General features: G+C 42.8%; 1 long non-coding RNA gene across 3 annotated transcripts in view; it reads right to left on the reverse strand.

Moving 5' to 3' along the window:
* Positions 1-12042, reverse strand: part of LOC149868539 (uncharacterized) — a 126113-nt gene that overhangs the window by 62550 nt on the left and 51521 nt on the right. For all 3 annotated transcript variants that reach the window (XR_016441004.1, XR_016441003.1, XR_016441005.1), the window contains one exon: positions 7587-7682. This is a non-coding gene — a long non-coding RNA (uncharacterized LOC149868539). The remainder of the gene's footprint in view (positions 1-7586; positions 7683-12042) is intronic.

A 12042-nucleotide genomic window follows, 5' to 3' on the forward strand; every position in this document is an offset into this window, starting at 1 on the left:
CCTAGTCCCAGTCAGCTTTTCTACATAGGCATCTGTCTGGAACAGCATCCATGATGCACTGCAGTTCACCATCTTTATATTTCTTCCAAATCTTTGACATACAACCAAAAGGGATTCGGTTTTCCAGGAAGCTGTGAAAATGCTGCCTTCCTCCCCACCATTTTTAGAATTTTTCTGGAAAGCTGTAATCTTCATGTAACAATATTACTACCTCACTTTCTGGAAGATGGACTTTAACGTAGAGCCTCTGTTGTGGTTTTATGGAACATTATCGCTTATGAGAACAGAAGAAATGACTGATTTTGTTTTTCTGGCTATTTGAAAAATAGGTTTCATTGGTTCTGGTTCTGACCACTATGCTAAGCACATCAGAATTTTTGAGGTTTTTTATGGAAAATTTTAGTGGTGATAGAGGGGTTGGCTGCCATCCCTACAAGCTCTCACCTGCTTGCCCATCCAATGTCCTGACAACTTAGACTTAAAAAAAAAAAGAATGTATGCAAGAATTGTCAGGGTCTCCAGTTTTTTCCATCCTCCATGCTGAGTTGGAGACCAGCTTAGGCTTGGCAAGGTGTATTATGCTTGTATGCTTCCCCGCACCCAAGTGCCACAGTGTGATTTAGGCATGAAACATTGGCAGGAACAGAATATGCTCCCTAAGAGCTGGGCTTTTCCATCCTAAAGCACTGAGGGGATGTTTTCTGCTCCCAGTTTGTCTGGGACCAACATACACACTCCTTAACCCTATGCAAAGGGAGGAAGAAGCAGCAAAGCCCACTGCCTGTACAGAAGTTCTTCCTCCTGAGAGAGAGATCCTTTAGGAAGCTGCTTCACTTAAATTGTTCCCAAGTCATTTTTCTCCCCGAGTAGCCATTTGTACCCTGGGAGAAAGATTACACTCTGTACACTCACAGTTTCTCCAGAGAGAGTAGGAACTCTCTCTGGAGATATTGAATGTCTGTCCAAGCCCAATGTACAAGCTGCTGGGAACTTACAAGTAATAGGAATGGAAGGTGAAAAAACAAACAAACAAAGGCACACTTTGACCAGAAACAATGGTGAAAAATATCCTTGATCAGAAAGTGTCCTTCCAATGGAAACTTTCTATATTTCATCAAAAATTTAAAACCAGAAAAGATAGTTATTCAAGAAAAATTGAATTTTTGTAGTAGAGAATTACAATGAAAAGTGCTCAAATCTCTACTTTTACTGTAATTTTCTATAAGAAAAAAATCTGATCATCTCTAGGTTTTACCCACAGTCCTCTAAACATGCATTCTGATTATTCCTCCCTTCAAGATCCAAAAAGCCTCCAGACAATGGAAAACTATTCATTTGTAAAGGGAAACTCAGTTTTTGGGGGAAAGTGGGAGGAAAAAGGGAGTCCCAATTCCAAATAAAAAGAAATATATCAAGTAAATGTTTTCCATTACAATTTTCATTTTATCAAAAGCTCAATGTCACACTGAGAAAGTAGATGGAAAAGTTGCAACCTACCCTAATACAAAGCAATATTCTTTATTTGTTCTTTAAGAAAACAAAGGACTCTCTGGAATAGTTGAAAATATGGTTTCCAAAAGCAAAATAACCCTGCTAGTATCCACTGATTATAATAGTTTCTGTTACTTTAGATAAAGATGAACTCAAGAGTTCTAACATAAATAAGCAATCTTTTCATATTGTATGTGTATTTTATTTGATACATATTCTATATTAATGATATATAATGCATCATCTTCATATTATATAATATGAAAATTATCACTATTTTTTCATAATCATATATATATATAACATACCCACAAATATGTTTGACTGAGCAGGGAATTGATAACAGTCTTCAAATACTAAAGAACAATTATAGAGAAAATGGAAATGGTCTTTTCTATGTGGCTATAGAGGCAGAACTATGTGTAATCAATGTTGAAGCAGAGGAAATTTAGTTTGGAGATTAGAAGGAACTTTTTGACTGTGAATTCAGTCAAGCATAAGAACAGGCTACACAGAGAAGTTGTGGACCTCCATCCCTTTTCAAGAGCAAGTTGGATAAAGACTTGGCTGACATGGCTTAGTCAAGGAACAATCCTGCCTTGAGCAGGGGGCTAGATGATATGACCTTGCAAGGTTTGTTCCAGTCCTACTTTCCTATGACCCTACACTCTTCTTTCTAAGGAACTGAAAAATATCAATGAATTACATGGTCTTGCAGTGCAAAGTGATAATCTTTTATGAGGCTGCTACATTTAAAAGCAATCTTTCTTGCCTCCCTTTCTAATTTCTCTTTAAATGCTACCTGCCAAAGGAGGGTGGAATGGTATCTGGGCAATGACAGAAGAAAGCTAAAGCTTTTATTATACCTATGAACCTATGACAAGAGCCACTGCAAAGAAGCAAATTTGGGATATAATAGAGATACTAAGATAAAACTACAGTATAGTTATATTTGTATTTATAACTATAATAAAGCTTGTCGTAACCACAGTAACAAAAATCTTATAGAGGTAAAACATGTTGGGCCATAATTTTATACTAGTATTTGTATAGTTACCATGATTTTACTCCATGTATAATCTAAATATCATTTTATGAGAGAGGGGAAGAAAAAGACTAAGGCATCATGAACAATACTAAAAAATGTGGATTTTAGCTGTTCTGCTGGATGAGCAATAATATCTCATGACTTAGGTACCAAATAAGGACTGTTCCTCAAATATTTTTGAGACTACCCATAGATGACCTGGGAAGCACATTTTTACTTAATATTTTCCACCTAAAAATTAAACATGGCAACAACTGAGTTAAACCAGTAACTCCTGGCCATGCAGCAGGTGGAGCGAAAGCAGACAAGGAGAATCCTACCTCTGAACTGTGCAGCCCAAACCTCTCTTGTTCCCTCTGGCACCCCTGTGTTCATGGTCAGCCCAGTCAATACCATTGGGATCAAGAAGGATCCCAAGGTCAGACTGGTATGGCCTGTGAGGGTTCTAGCCTTCCTCTGTAATGGGGAGGAAGGTATAGCCTCCTTCCCTGGATCTCTCAAGGGCATTTAACTGCATTTTCAGCATCAGGACACTGACTGCCATTGTTCTCCTGCTTTACCTGTGGCTGATTAGAGTGCTCTTGGTGTCCTGAGGTAGTATGTTCTGCAGTTGTGCAGCAGGGTTGATTGGGTAGTTTTAGAAATAAATTAGATGAGGACTTTTTTGGGGTGGTTTAGCTAAGCATGAACCTGCCTCCAGTAAGGATTGGACTAGATGACCTCTGGAGGTCTCTTCCAGCCTACTTTTCCATTATTCTATAATTTTATGTAGGGGAAGAAAAACATTTTTCCTTTTTAAGATGACTAGGCGTGGTATGAAAAAATCCCAGCAGCATGTTAATCTCCACCACCACTTTTTATGGTCTTGGGGAACAGTCTGAAGAACGGATTTTGTGGACCAGAATTGAAAAGCACTATTTAGAAAACAGCCCTTTATTCGGACAGAATTCACAAAAGCTGTAAACTCCAGCTTTCTAAAATGAAGTCAGCTTTTTTAAAACTCCTGCCCCCCATCTAAAACCAGCTGTTTAATGGAAAAATTGAAGTGTTACCTAAATGACATTTTCTACAAGAAATTTCCTGCTTCTGATGAAATATGAGTTTTCACAGAGTTGGAAAGAAAAAGGAAAAAAAGATCTTTTGAATTCGCATCTCACTTTTCTTTTCTCTGCAACAAATTGAAAATTTCCATGGAGGGAGAAAAAAACTGATTAAAATAAAGACCTGAGGAGGGCAAGGACGCTCATCTGACTGACTTTCAAACAGCCCTAGCCTCAGTTTAGGTTACAGATGTACAACCAAGCAAGCTAGTAGCAATTTGACCCTTATCCAGCAGACACTATCCAGTTTGTCATAAGAACACCACAGTTGCTCTATATTCCCAAGACAGGAAAACACCTCCCTTTGACTTCAGTGCATTTTTTATATATTTACAATCATAGGAATAGACTAAAAATAAATTTGTAATAAATCAAATTTTACACAGAATCAACATTCAAAACACAAACACTTTGGCAATAATCTTTCACAGAAGGCAAGATTTTCCAGTTCGATCAGCATTCGCTTAACTCTGCTCCTGACTGAAGTTAAAACATGCCCTGACAGAAGCAGGATTGGGCCCTATGACAGACTTGGGTAACCCCACTCCAGAGTCTGGTGCCTCAAATGCCCACACTAGCCTGTCCATGTTCCTTGACCTCCTCTGCCTTCTATCACTCACCTGCCACAACTTGCTGTTAGATTTATGTAAAAGGAGAGGCCACCTATGGAAGGCTTACTCCTTGGGGTCTGATACCTCTCTCCTCCCACCCTATGGGTATATTCTCTTTTTAAGAGTCCCTTAGTCACCTTAGGGAGCTAGAATGATGACCTCCAGTTGCCCCCAAAGTCACATCCGTGCCTCACAAATGTCAGTCAGTACTTTGGTGAGGAGTGAACCTCTGCACTTGGCCCTCAAGCCTCAAACCATTTGTTGGGGCTTCTGCCCCTTTCCTCTAGCTGGGCCCTCCAGTCTAGGTACACTGTGCCAGCTTCTGGAGCAGAGCCCTGTCTTGCCCTCTTGGACTCTCAGCCCTTGGCCCTAGCCTCCTGTGTTAGTCCCTGGGGTCTCGAACTCTGGCTTGGCAACTTGCATGCTACTCCACCCCTGGGGTCCTGAACCCTAATAAGATCTATACTGGGTGCTTCTCAGGTCCCCCCAGGGCCTCCATGCCATCCCTGTAGCCATAATCCACTCCTCTGGTTTCAAATTTAAGGATAACAGAAATATAGGCAAAGTACCTCCCACTAAAGTCCGTCCTCACTGTAGGTCAGTACCCTACCACCAGTTATACTCCCCCTTAGCTATCTTGGTCTTGCTCTTGTGGATAGCTTGGATGTCTATGGGCTTGTTTCCTACATCTAGCTTCCTTGGGAGCTCTTCTCCCTGAAGTATACAAAGAAAGACAGCCCCTTCTGGCTCAGGTCTTGGGCTTATATGCCTCAAAGCCCTGCCCCTTCCTGCCATGTTGCTCCACAGGCCATATGACTTAAGGGTAAGTCTGTGTTCCTCTTTTGCAGTTACACACAACTAACTTAGCTTGCTGCACTCCTTTAAAGCACCAGGAGCCCCTGGCTCCCTGCTACAGGCCCCAAATGTTTTGGAAAGACCCTGATCTGAAAATCCTGGCCATGCAGGATTGTAAATATGGTAAGATTTAAACAGTTCTTTCCTATCAAAACTATAATAATTTAGTATAATAATCAACTTTCAGATATTTTCTGAAATTTAAAAAATATATTTACAACTTCCCAAAGGTATTTCAGTGAAAAAGGATGCATTTTTGCTTTGCAGCATATGCTGTGCTCCTATTTGAATCTAGATACTAATGATAGCACAATTATATGTACTACAAGGGACTGTGATGTCATAAATGTCAGTTCTGGCTTTACTAGATAATCATGAAGAAGGTAAAGCTAAGCCAGTAGAAAAGCACGTATGCAAAACAGAAACTGTCAGAAATAATAAAATAGGAACACAAAACCACAGACACCTGTTACTGCCACATAAAAATATTTCTATAAAGCCACATTAAAAAAATCTTAAGAAGTTCAAGCTTCCAAAGTATAATGGGAGGAAGATGTTTCCTACTGTAACTATATAAAACTGAAAAGATCTTGCTACCCAGAGTACCAACATTAATATCAGAACAGTCAATTAGTTCTGAGCAGCTGAACATAGGCCTTTAAGTTAAATGGTGTCATAATCTATTTTGTTGCTTCTGGGAACTCAGAAAAGAAATTTCAGCTCTCCATTTTATTTCTATTCAATCACAGGGGTAAAAAAAAAAAAAGGCATAAAAGTAAAGAAATCCACTCAAAACCCCTTAAAACACTCCATGTACATCATAGCCTGGGCAAATGTTGATAACAGTAACAGATGACTAAGGAAATGTATGTATTGGAGAAACATCCCGAAGACCAGGTCTGTCCCCTTGAAGTGCTAACTGGCAATCACCTTTAAAAGAGCTATCAAACGATTAAAAAAAGGATTGTGATTAGTTGTATAATTAAAAAAATTAGACAAAACTAATCACGAGTTGAATCGCACTGGGAAAAACTCAAAACTATGCATAGAAAATCTCAAATTATGCAAAATTATGCAAGTACTTTGTAAGGTTGTCGGTGAAGAGAATTTGTGAAGGTCTGGGGCCTGTGGGTATTTGTGTATGGTTTGGAGACTGGGGAGGAGGGTTTCCACATGCCCTGGCGGGATGCGGTACTGTGGGTCAGGAGTGAGGGTCAGTAGGGCTGGGAGAGCGAGGGACAGACACACACAAACATACAACACCCAGAAGGTAAGACTGTGGAGAGGGCAGACTGTGGTAAGACTGTATGAAGGTTGGGGAAGGGGTAACAGCACCAGATCGAGCCCCCCAAGGTGAGGGAGTAGGGCAGGAGCAAATAGGGCCCCTGGGCTAGGGTGCATCATGGGATGAAGCCGTGGGTAGCTTGTCCAGGTGTGGAGGTGCTGCAGCTTCTGCCACTGTATGCACTCTGAGGGGAGGCATGGGAGGCATGTGCCCCTTGGATTTGTGCACAGGTTGGAGATGAGCTGTGGGTTCACGGCTCTGCTGCATTGTTCCAAGAGCCGCACAATGCCATGCTGTGCCTCCTGCCTCCAGGAGGGCAGGAAATGCACGGTATGGCCATCATGTGGCTTCCAGGGCAAAAGTAGTAGGATGCAAAGAGCCCCAGCCTGCAGCCCAAAGCCCGCCTCTGTCTCTCACACAAACCCGGGGGGCACATGCCCCCCATGCCTCCCTCAGGGATGCACATAGCAGCAGCAACTGCCCCTCCCTGTCCCCTTGGACAAGCCTCCCATGGCTGTATCCCATGACCCACCCCAGCCCTGGGACCCCATTCACCCCAGTCCTTGCCCCAACTCCTTCCCTCCCTCATGTCCCTTCTCCCCCCACAAATGTACCAACTGGGTGGTGCTCTACATGCCGCCAGGCTGCACTCCTGGCCACATGCAGGCTGTGGCTGCTTGTCTGTGCCTGTGCGCACCCTTTCCCACCCTGCTGCAGCAGCCTGGAGCCACGTCTAGGCTGCCCTGAAGTCCTCTGCTCTGTCACCACTGCCCCACCGAGTGGCCCAGGGGCAGCAGTGATGGCAGCAGAGTGAAGCCTGGCCATGGGTTCCAAAACCACGTGCACAAATAATGCATTAAAAAAATTAATGTGAATACCGTTCACTGGACGTAGAACTCCAAGTAAGGCCTCACCAGTGCTGATTAAAGGAGAAGAATTATTTCTCTTGATTCGCAAGAAACATACCTTTTAATATAATCCAACATGTCATTGGCGTTTTAGTAGGGTTGTGCAAAGCTTTGTTTGCTGATTCGATTCAGAGGAGATTCAGCCCAATTCAGCAGCTGAATCTCCAAATCCAAATTGAATCAGGAGACCCCTTAATCTCTCTTAATCAAATCAGAAGACTTTGAATCAATTCAGAGATATTTGAAGATTTGGACACAGATACAGCTTTAAATGTTTTTCCTACATACCTCAAGGTACCAGGCAGCTCATGAACGCTGAGATGGTAGGGTGGATGAGCATCCCACAGGAGCACAGCAGGGTCCCCAGCATGTTCGGCAGTGGACCTGGAATAGACAATGGGATAGCTTAAAGAGCAATATAAATGAGAGATGATGTAATTCAGGGGGAACTCAGGTTTAAAAAATTATGGCTCAAAGTTTGTAGCTTTATATCACTTCATTAATGATTTTGACAGTGGGACTGAGTGTGTGCTTAGCAAGTTTCCAGATGACACCACATTAGGTGGAGCTGCAGATGCTCTGAAGGGAAAGCAGGTAGAATTCCCTGAATAGAATGGAGAAATGGTCCATAATCAATCAGATGAGACTCACCAAGGATAAGTGAAAGCTCTTTCACTTGGGACTGGGGAAGGATTAGCTAGGCTGAAGTACTGTGGAGAAGGACCTGAGGGAGTTATGGTGGACAATAAGCTGAGTATGAGTCAACAGTGAGCTCTTGTTACTAAAAAGTAGGGGTGTGTGACATGTCCTGTATTCGATTCGGATTCAGATTTGGACTGAATCAGGGGACAGTGATTCTGTTAGTTGATTAAGATCTATCCCAGGGAAGATCTTAGAAAAGTTTATTAAAGAGGCCATCCTTAATGGACTGGCTGATGCCAACATCCTAAAGGATAGCCAGCATGGGTTTGTTGCAGGTAGGTCTTGCTTGAACAATCTCATTTCCTTCTATGACCAGGTGACCTGTCACCTGGACAAGGGAAAAGAGATTGATGTCATATATCTTGACTTCAAAAAAGCCTTTGATCTGGTATTCCATGATCACCTCTTGGCGAAGCTGGCCAATTGTGGCCTTGGGTCCATCACGACCCACTGGCTGGGAAATTGTCAGACCCAGAGGGTCACTGGGGCCTGTGGGTATTTGTGTATGGTTTGGAGACTGGGGAGGAGGGTTTCTACATGCCCACTGGCTGATCATGGTCGGACCCAGAGGGTAGTAACTGATGGAAGTCAATCATTGTGGTGTCCTGTGACCAGTGGGGTCCCCCAAGGCTCTGTCCTTGGACCTATACTGTTCAACATCTTCATTAATGATGTGGACATTGGAGTCAGAAGCGGATTGGCCAAGTTCGCTGATTTACGAAATTTTGGGGCAAAGCATCCACACCAGAAGACAGGTGAGTGATCCATGCTGATCTGCACAGGCTCAGCAAATGAGCGGACAAGAACCTGATGGTGTTTAACACCAAAAAATGCAAGGTTCTCCACCTTGGGAAGAAAAACCTGCAGCATCCTTACAGGCTCGGCAGTGCCACACTGGCTAGCACTATGGAAGAAAGAGACTTGGGGGTCATCATTGACCACAAGATGAACATGAGACTGCAATGCAATGCTGCAGCTAGTAATGCGACCAAAACACTGGCTTGCATCCATAGATGCTTCTCAAGCAAATCCTGGGACATCATTCTCCCCTTGTACTCGGCCTTGGTGAGGCTGCAGCTGGAGTACTGCATCCACTTTTGGGCTCCACAATTCAAAAAGGATGTGGAGAAGCTTGAGAGAGTTCAGAGAAGAGCCACGCGCATGATCAGAGGTCAGGAAAACAGACTTTACGATGACAGGCTGAGAGCCATGGGGCTCTTTAGCCTGGAAAAGCGCAGGCTCAGTGGTGATCTGATGGCCACCTATAGGTTTATCAGGGGTGACCACCAGTATCTGGGGGAACGTTTGTTCACCAGAGCGCCCCAAGGGATGACTAGGTTGAACGGTCACAAACTCCTGCAAGACTGTTTCAGGCTGGATATAAGGAAGAATTTCTTTACTGCCCGAGCCCCCAAGGTCTGGGGCAGCCTGCCATCAGAGGTGGTTCAAGCACCTACATTGAACACCTTCAAGAGCAAATTGGATGCTTATCTTGCTGGGATCCTATGACCCCAGCTGACTTCCTGCCCTTTGGGCAGGGCGCTGGACTCGATGATCTTCTGAGGTCCCTTCCAGCCCTAATGTCTATGAAGTCTATGAAAGATCACTCTCCCAATTTGATTCAGCCAAATCCAAATCTGAAGTTTTGATTCAGATTTGGAGAATCAGCCATTCAGCCATAGACACAGCTTTAAATGTTTTTTCTACATACCTTTGGGCACCAGGCATGGCTTGTAAATGCTGTGATGGTGGGGCAGATGGAGCTTCTCACAGGAGTGCAGAGGCTGGGGTGGGGGGCGTGGCCTTCATGCTCAGCAGTGGACCCAGAAGTGGACCGGAAGTACTTTTGGTCCACTGCCGAGTGCGTGGGGGACCCCCCTGTGCCCCGATCAGCCACAGGGAAATCCCAGGTGCTCCCCCAGACCCAGGAGGCACCAGTCACTGAGCTGGGGGGCAGAAGAGGGGGGACCCCTGCATGCTCTGTGCAGAGCCAGAAGTAGACTGGAAGTGCTTCTGGTCCACTTTCTTTATTGAAGGATCACAGCTCATTTTTATAGTATATTTTGTAGATGCCCATCCAGCTTCACAGGGGTGTTATTATGATATACAGATCACACTGGTGTGCACATTTTCAGGTTAGCCACAGAAAACTTTACTAAGAGAAAATCAATGTTTCGTCACTGCAGTAATAGGGAGACACCTGTGATATTTGTTATCTCCCTTTAGCCCTTTGACATTTAATGTAGGTGGAGCATCAAAGTGGTCCCAGTCCCTTAGGTAATTAGTGCACACAAGTGAATTAAAGCTTGCTACTTAGACACCCTTATTCCTCTTCCCAGGATCATCAGCAGCATCAGAAGAAAAAGAAGGGGGAAGGAGGAGGGGAACACCAGCACACATTATCATGTGATCTTCCTTATTTTGCTCCATCCATCTTTCCTTATTGGAAACTTCTTAATTGATGAATGAGGACTTTATCAAGCCTGGCAGGAGTCGTTATGTCTGTGATTTTCCTTGAAATGTATCTGTCACGCAGCTCAAAATTGAATAGCCAGTTTGGGGCCTAACCAGAGACATGGCACTGACTTAAGACACTCAGAAGGGAATGAATGATTAATGCAGTTTATAGACAGGATAGCGCTTCCTCTGTCTCATGTGCTTTTTGTATGTAATCTCCAGTGGTTCAACTTTGGATGGCTCTAATGAAAAAGGACTGGATGTTTTCCACCTTCCCTTCAGTGCATGCTGTACGATTTATCCACTGACAAAATGTGCTAATGAAATGTCACCTTGGACAGCTTCCTAAAGGATTGATGGGCTGAAAGTTTTGCACTTTATTTAACTTTTGCAGGAAAAATGAATAAGTCCTCCAAACTCTGTATGATATAGAGATCCATTATGGTTTCCAACTCAGGAAGGAGTAGCTGTGCTGTGATGGAAAAGGAAGCTATTGCAAAAAGCTGAAAGTAAAATAAAATAAATAAATATCTAAAAATCCAGGGTGTGTGGCATTATTGCACTTGCAGCTGTAAATCATAATTTAGTTGCATAACTTTCTTTGAAGTTGTTTCTGTAATATTTTTTCTGTCCCCTATAAAATAACCTTAACATCACACAACCAACCATTCTATTTCCTTATCAGATTGAAATAGGAGACTCTTTCCTTTTTGCTCCAACCTGAAAATTTTATTTACTTTAATCCTTTTCATTTGTAGCTAAATTCAACCCCTTCAAGCTTACTTCTGTCCCCTGAACAATGAGCTACTGCATAACTGTGACTTGAATAATTTGTCAACCTTGTATTTTGTCTTTCCTCTAAAACATGGCTCTAACAATAATAAATGCTCACAATAGTTGAGGGAGCATTATGTAAACATATGCGCACATGTGAAGTAGTAAACAGAAATAAGATATCACATGTTTACTTAATATACCAGTGCCATCTCTGGAACTCAGTGACATAAAATAGCATAGAATCATAGTATCAATGAGTCGGAAAGGACCTAGACAGATCATCGAGTCCAACCCCCTGCCACAGGCAGGAATGAGCACTGGGGGTGGCAGGGGTCATAAGACCCCAGCCAGGTGCCTATCCAGTCTCCTCTTGAAGATTTCCAGGGAAGACGAGAGCATGTATCAACATGACCAAGTGTTTAGTACATTGCACAATAGGATTAGACATTAATGTAATAAATATCAACATCCACAGTGGTATTAGGTTAAAACGTTTTAGAAAGGCTAAAAAACCTTAGGCTTCAAGACATAAACTAACAATTGTCTAACATCAACTTTCCTGTGTTTTTTTGTTGCTGGGGTTTTGTTTTGTTTTGTTGAATTTGTTCATTACAGGGATTCAGCTCCTTTCTTTCCATCATCCAGTGCTGGTTTTCACAGAGATAGGATTTAGGATTAGGTTGCTCACTGGCCTAATCCAATACAGGAATCACTCTCTTCTTAATCCTCATCCTTCCATGTTTATATCATATTTACCATATTTATTCAGATAGAAGACGAGAGGCTTTTTTCCCCAGTCAGCATAGGG

This window comes from Crocodylus siamensis, chromosome 3, assembly GCF_052110815.1.
Source record: "Crocodylus siamensis isolate JL-2025a chromosome 3, ASM5211081v1, whole genome shotgun sequence".
NCBI classification, from domain to species: domain Eukaryota; kingdom Metazoa; phylum Chordata; order Crocodylia; family Crocodylidae; genus Crocodylus; species Crocodylus siamensis.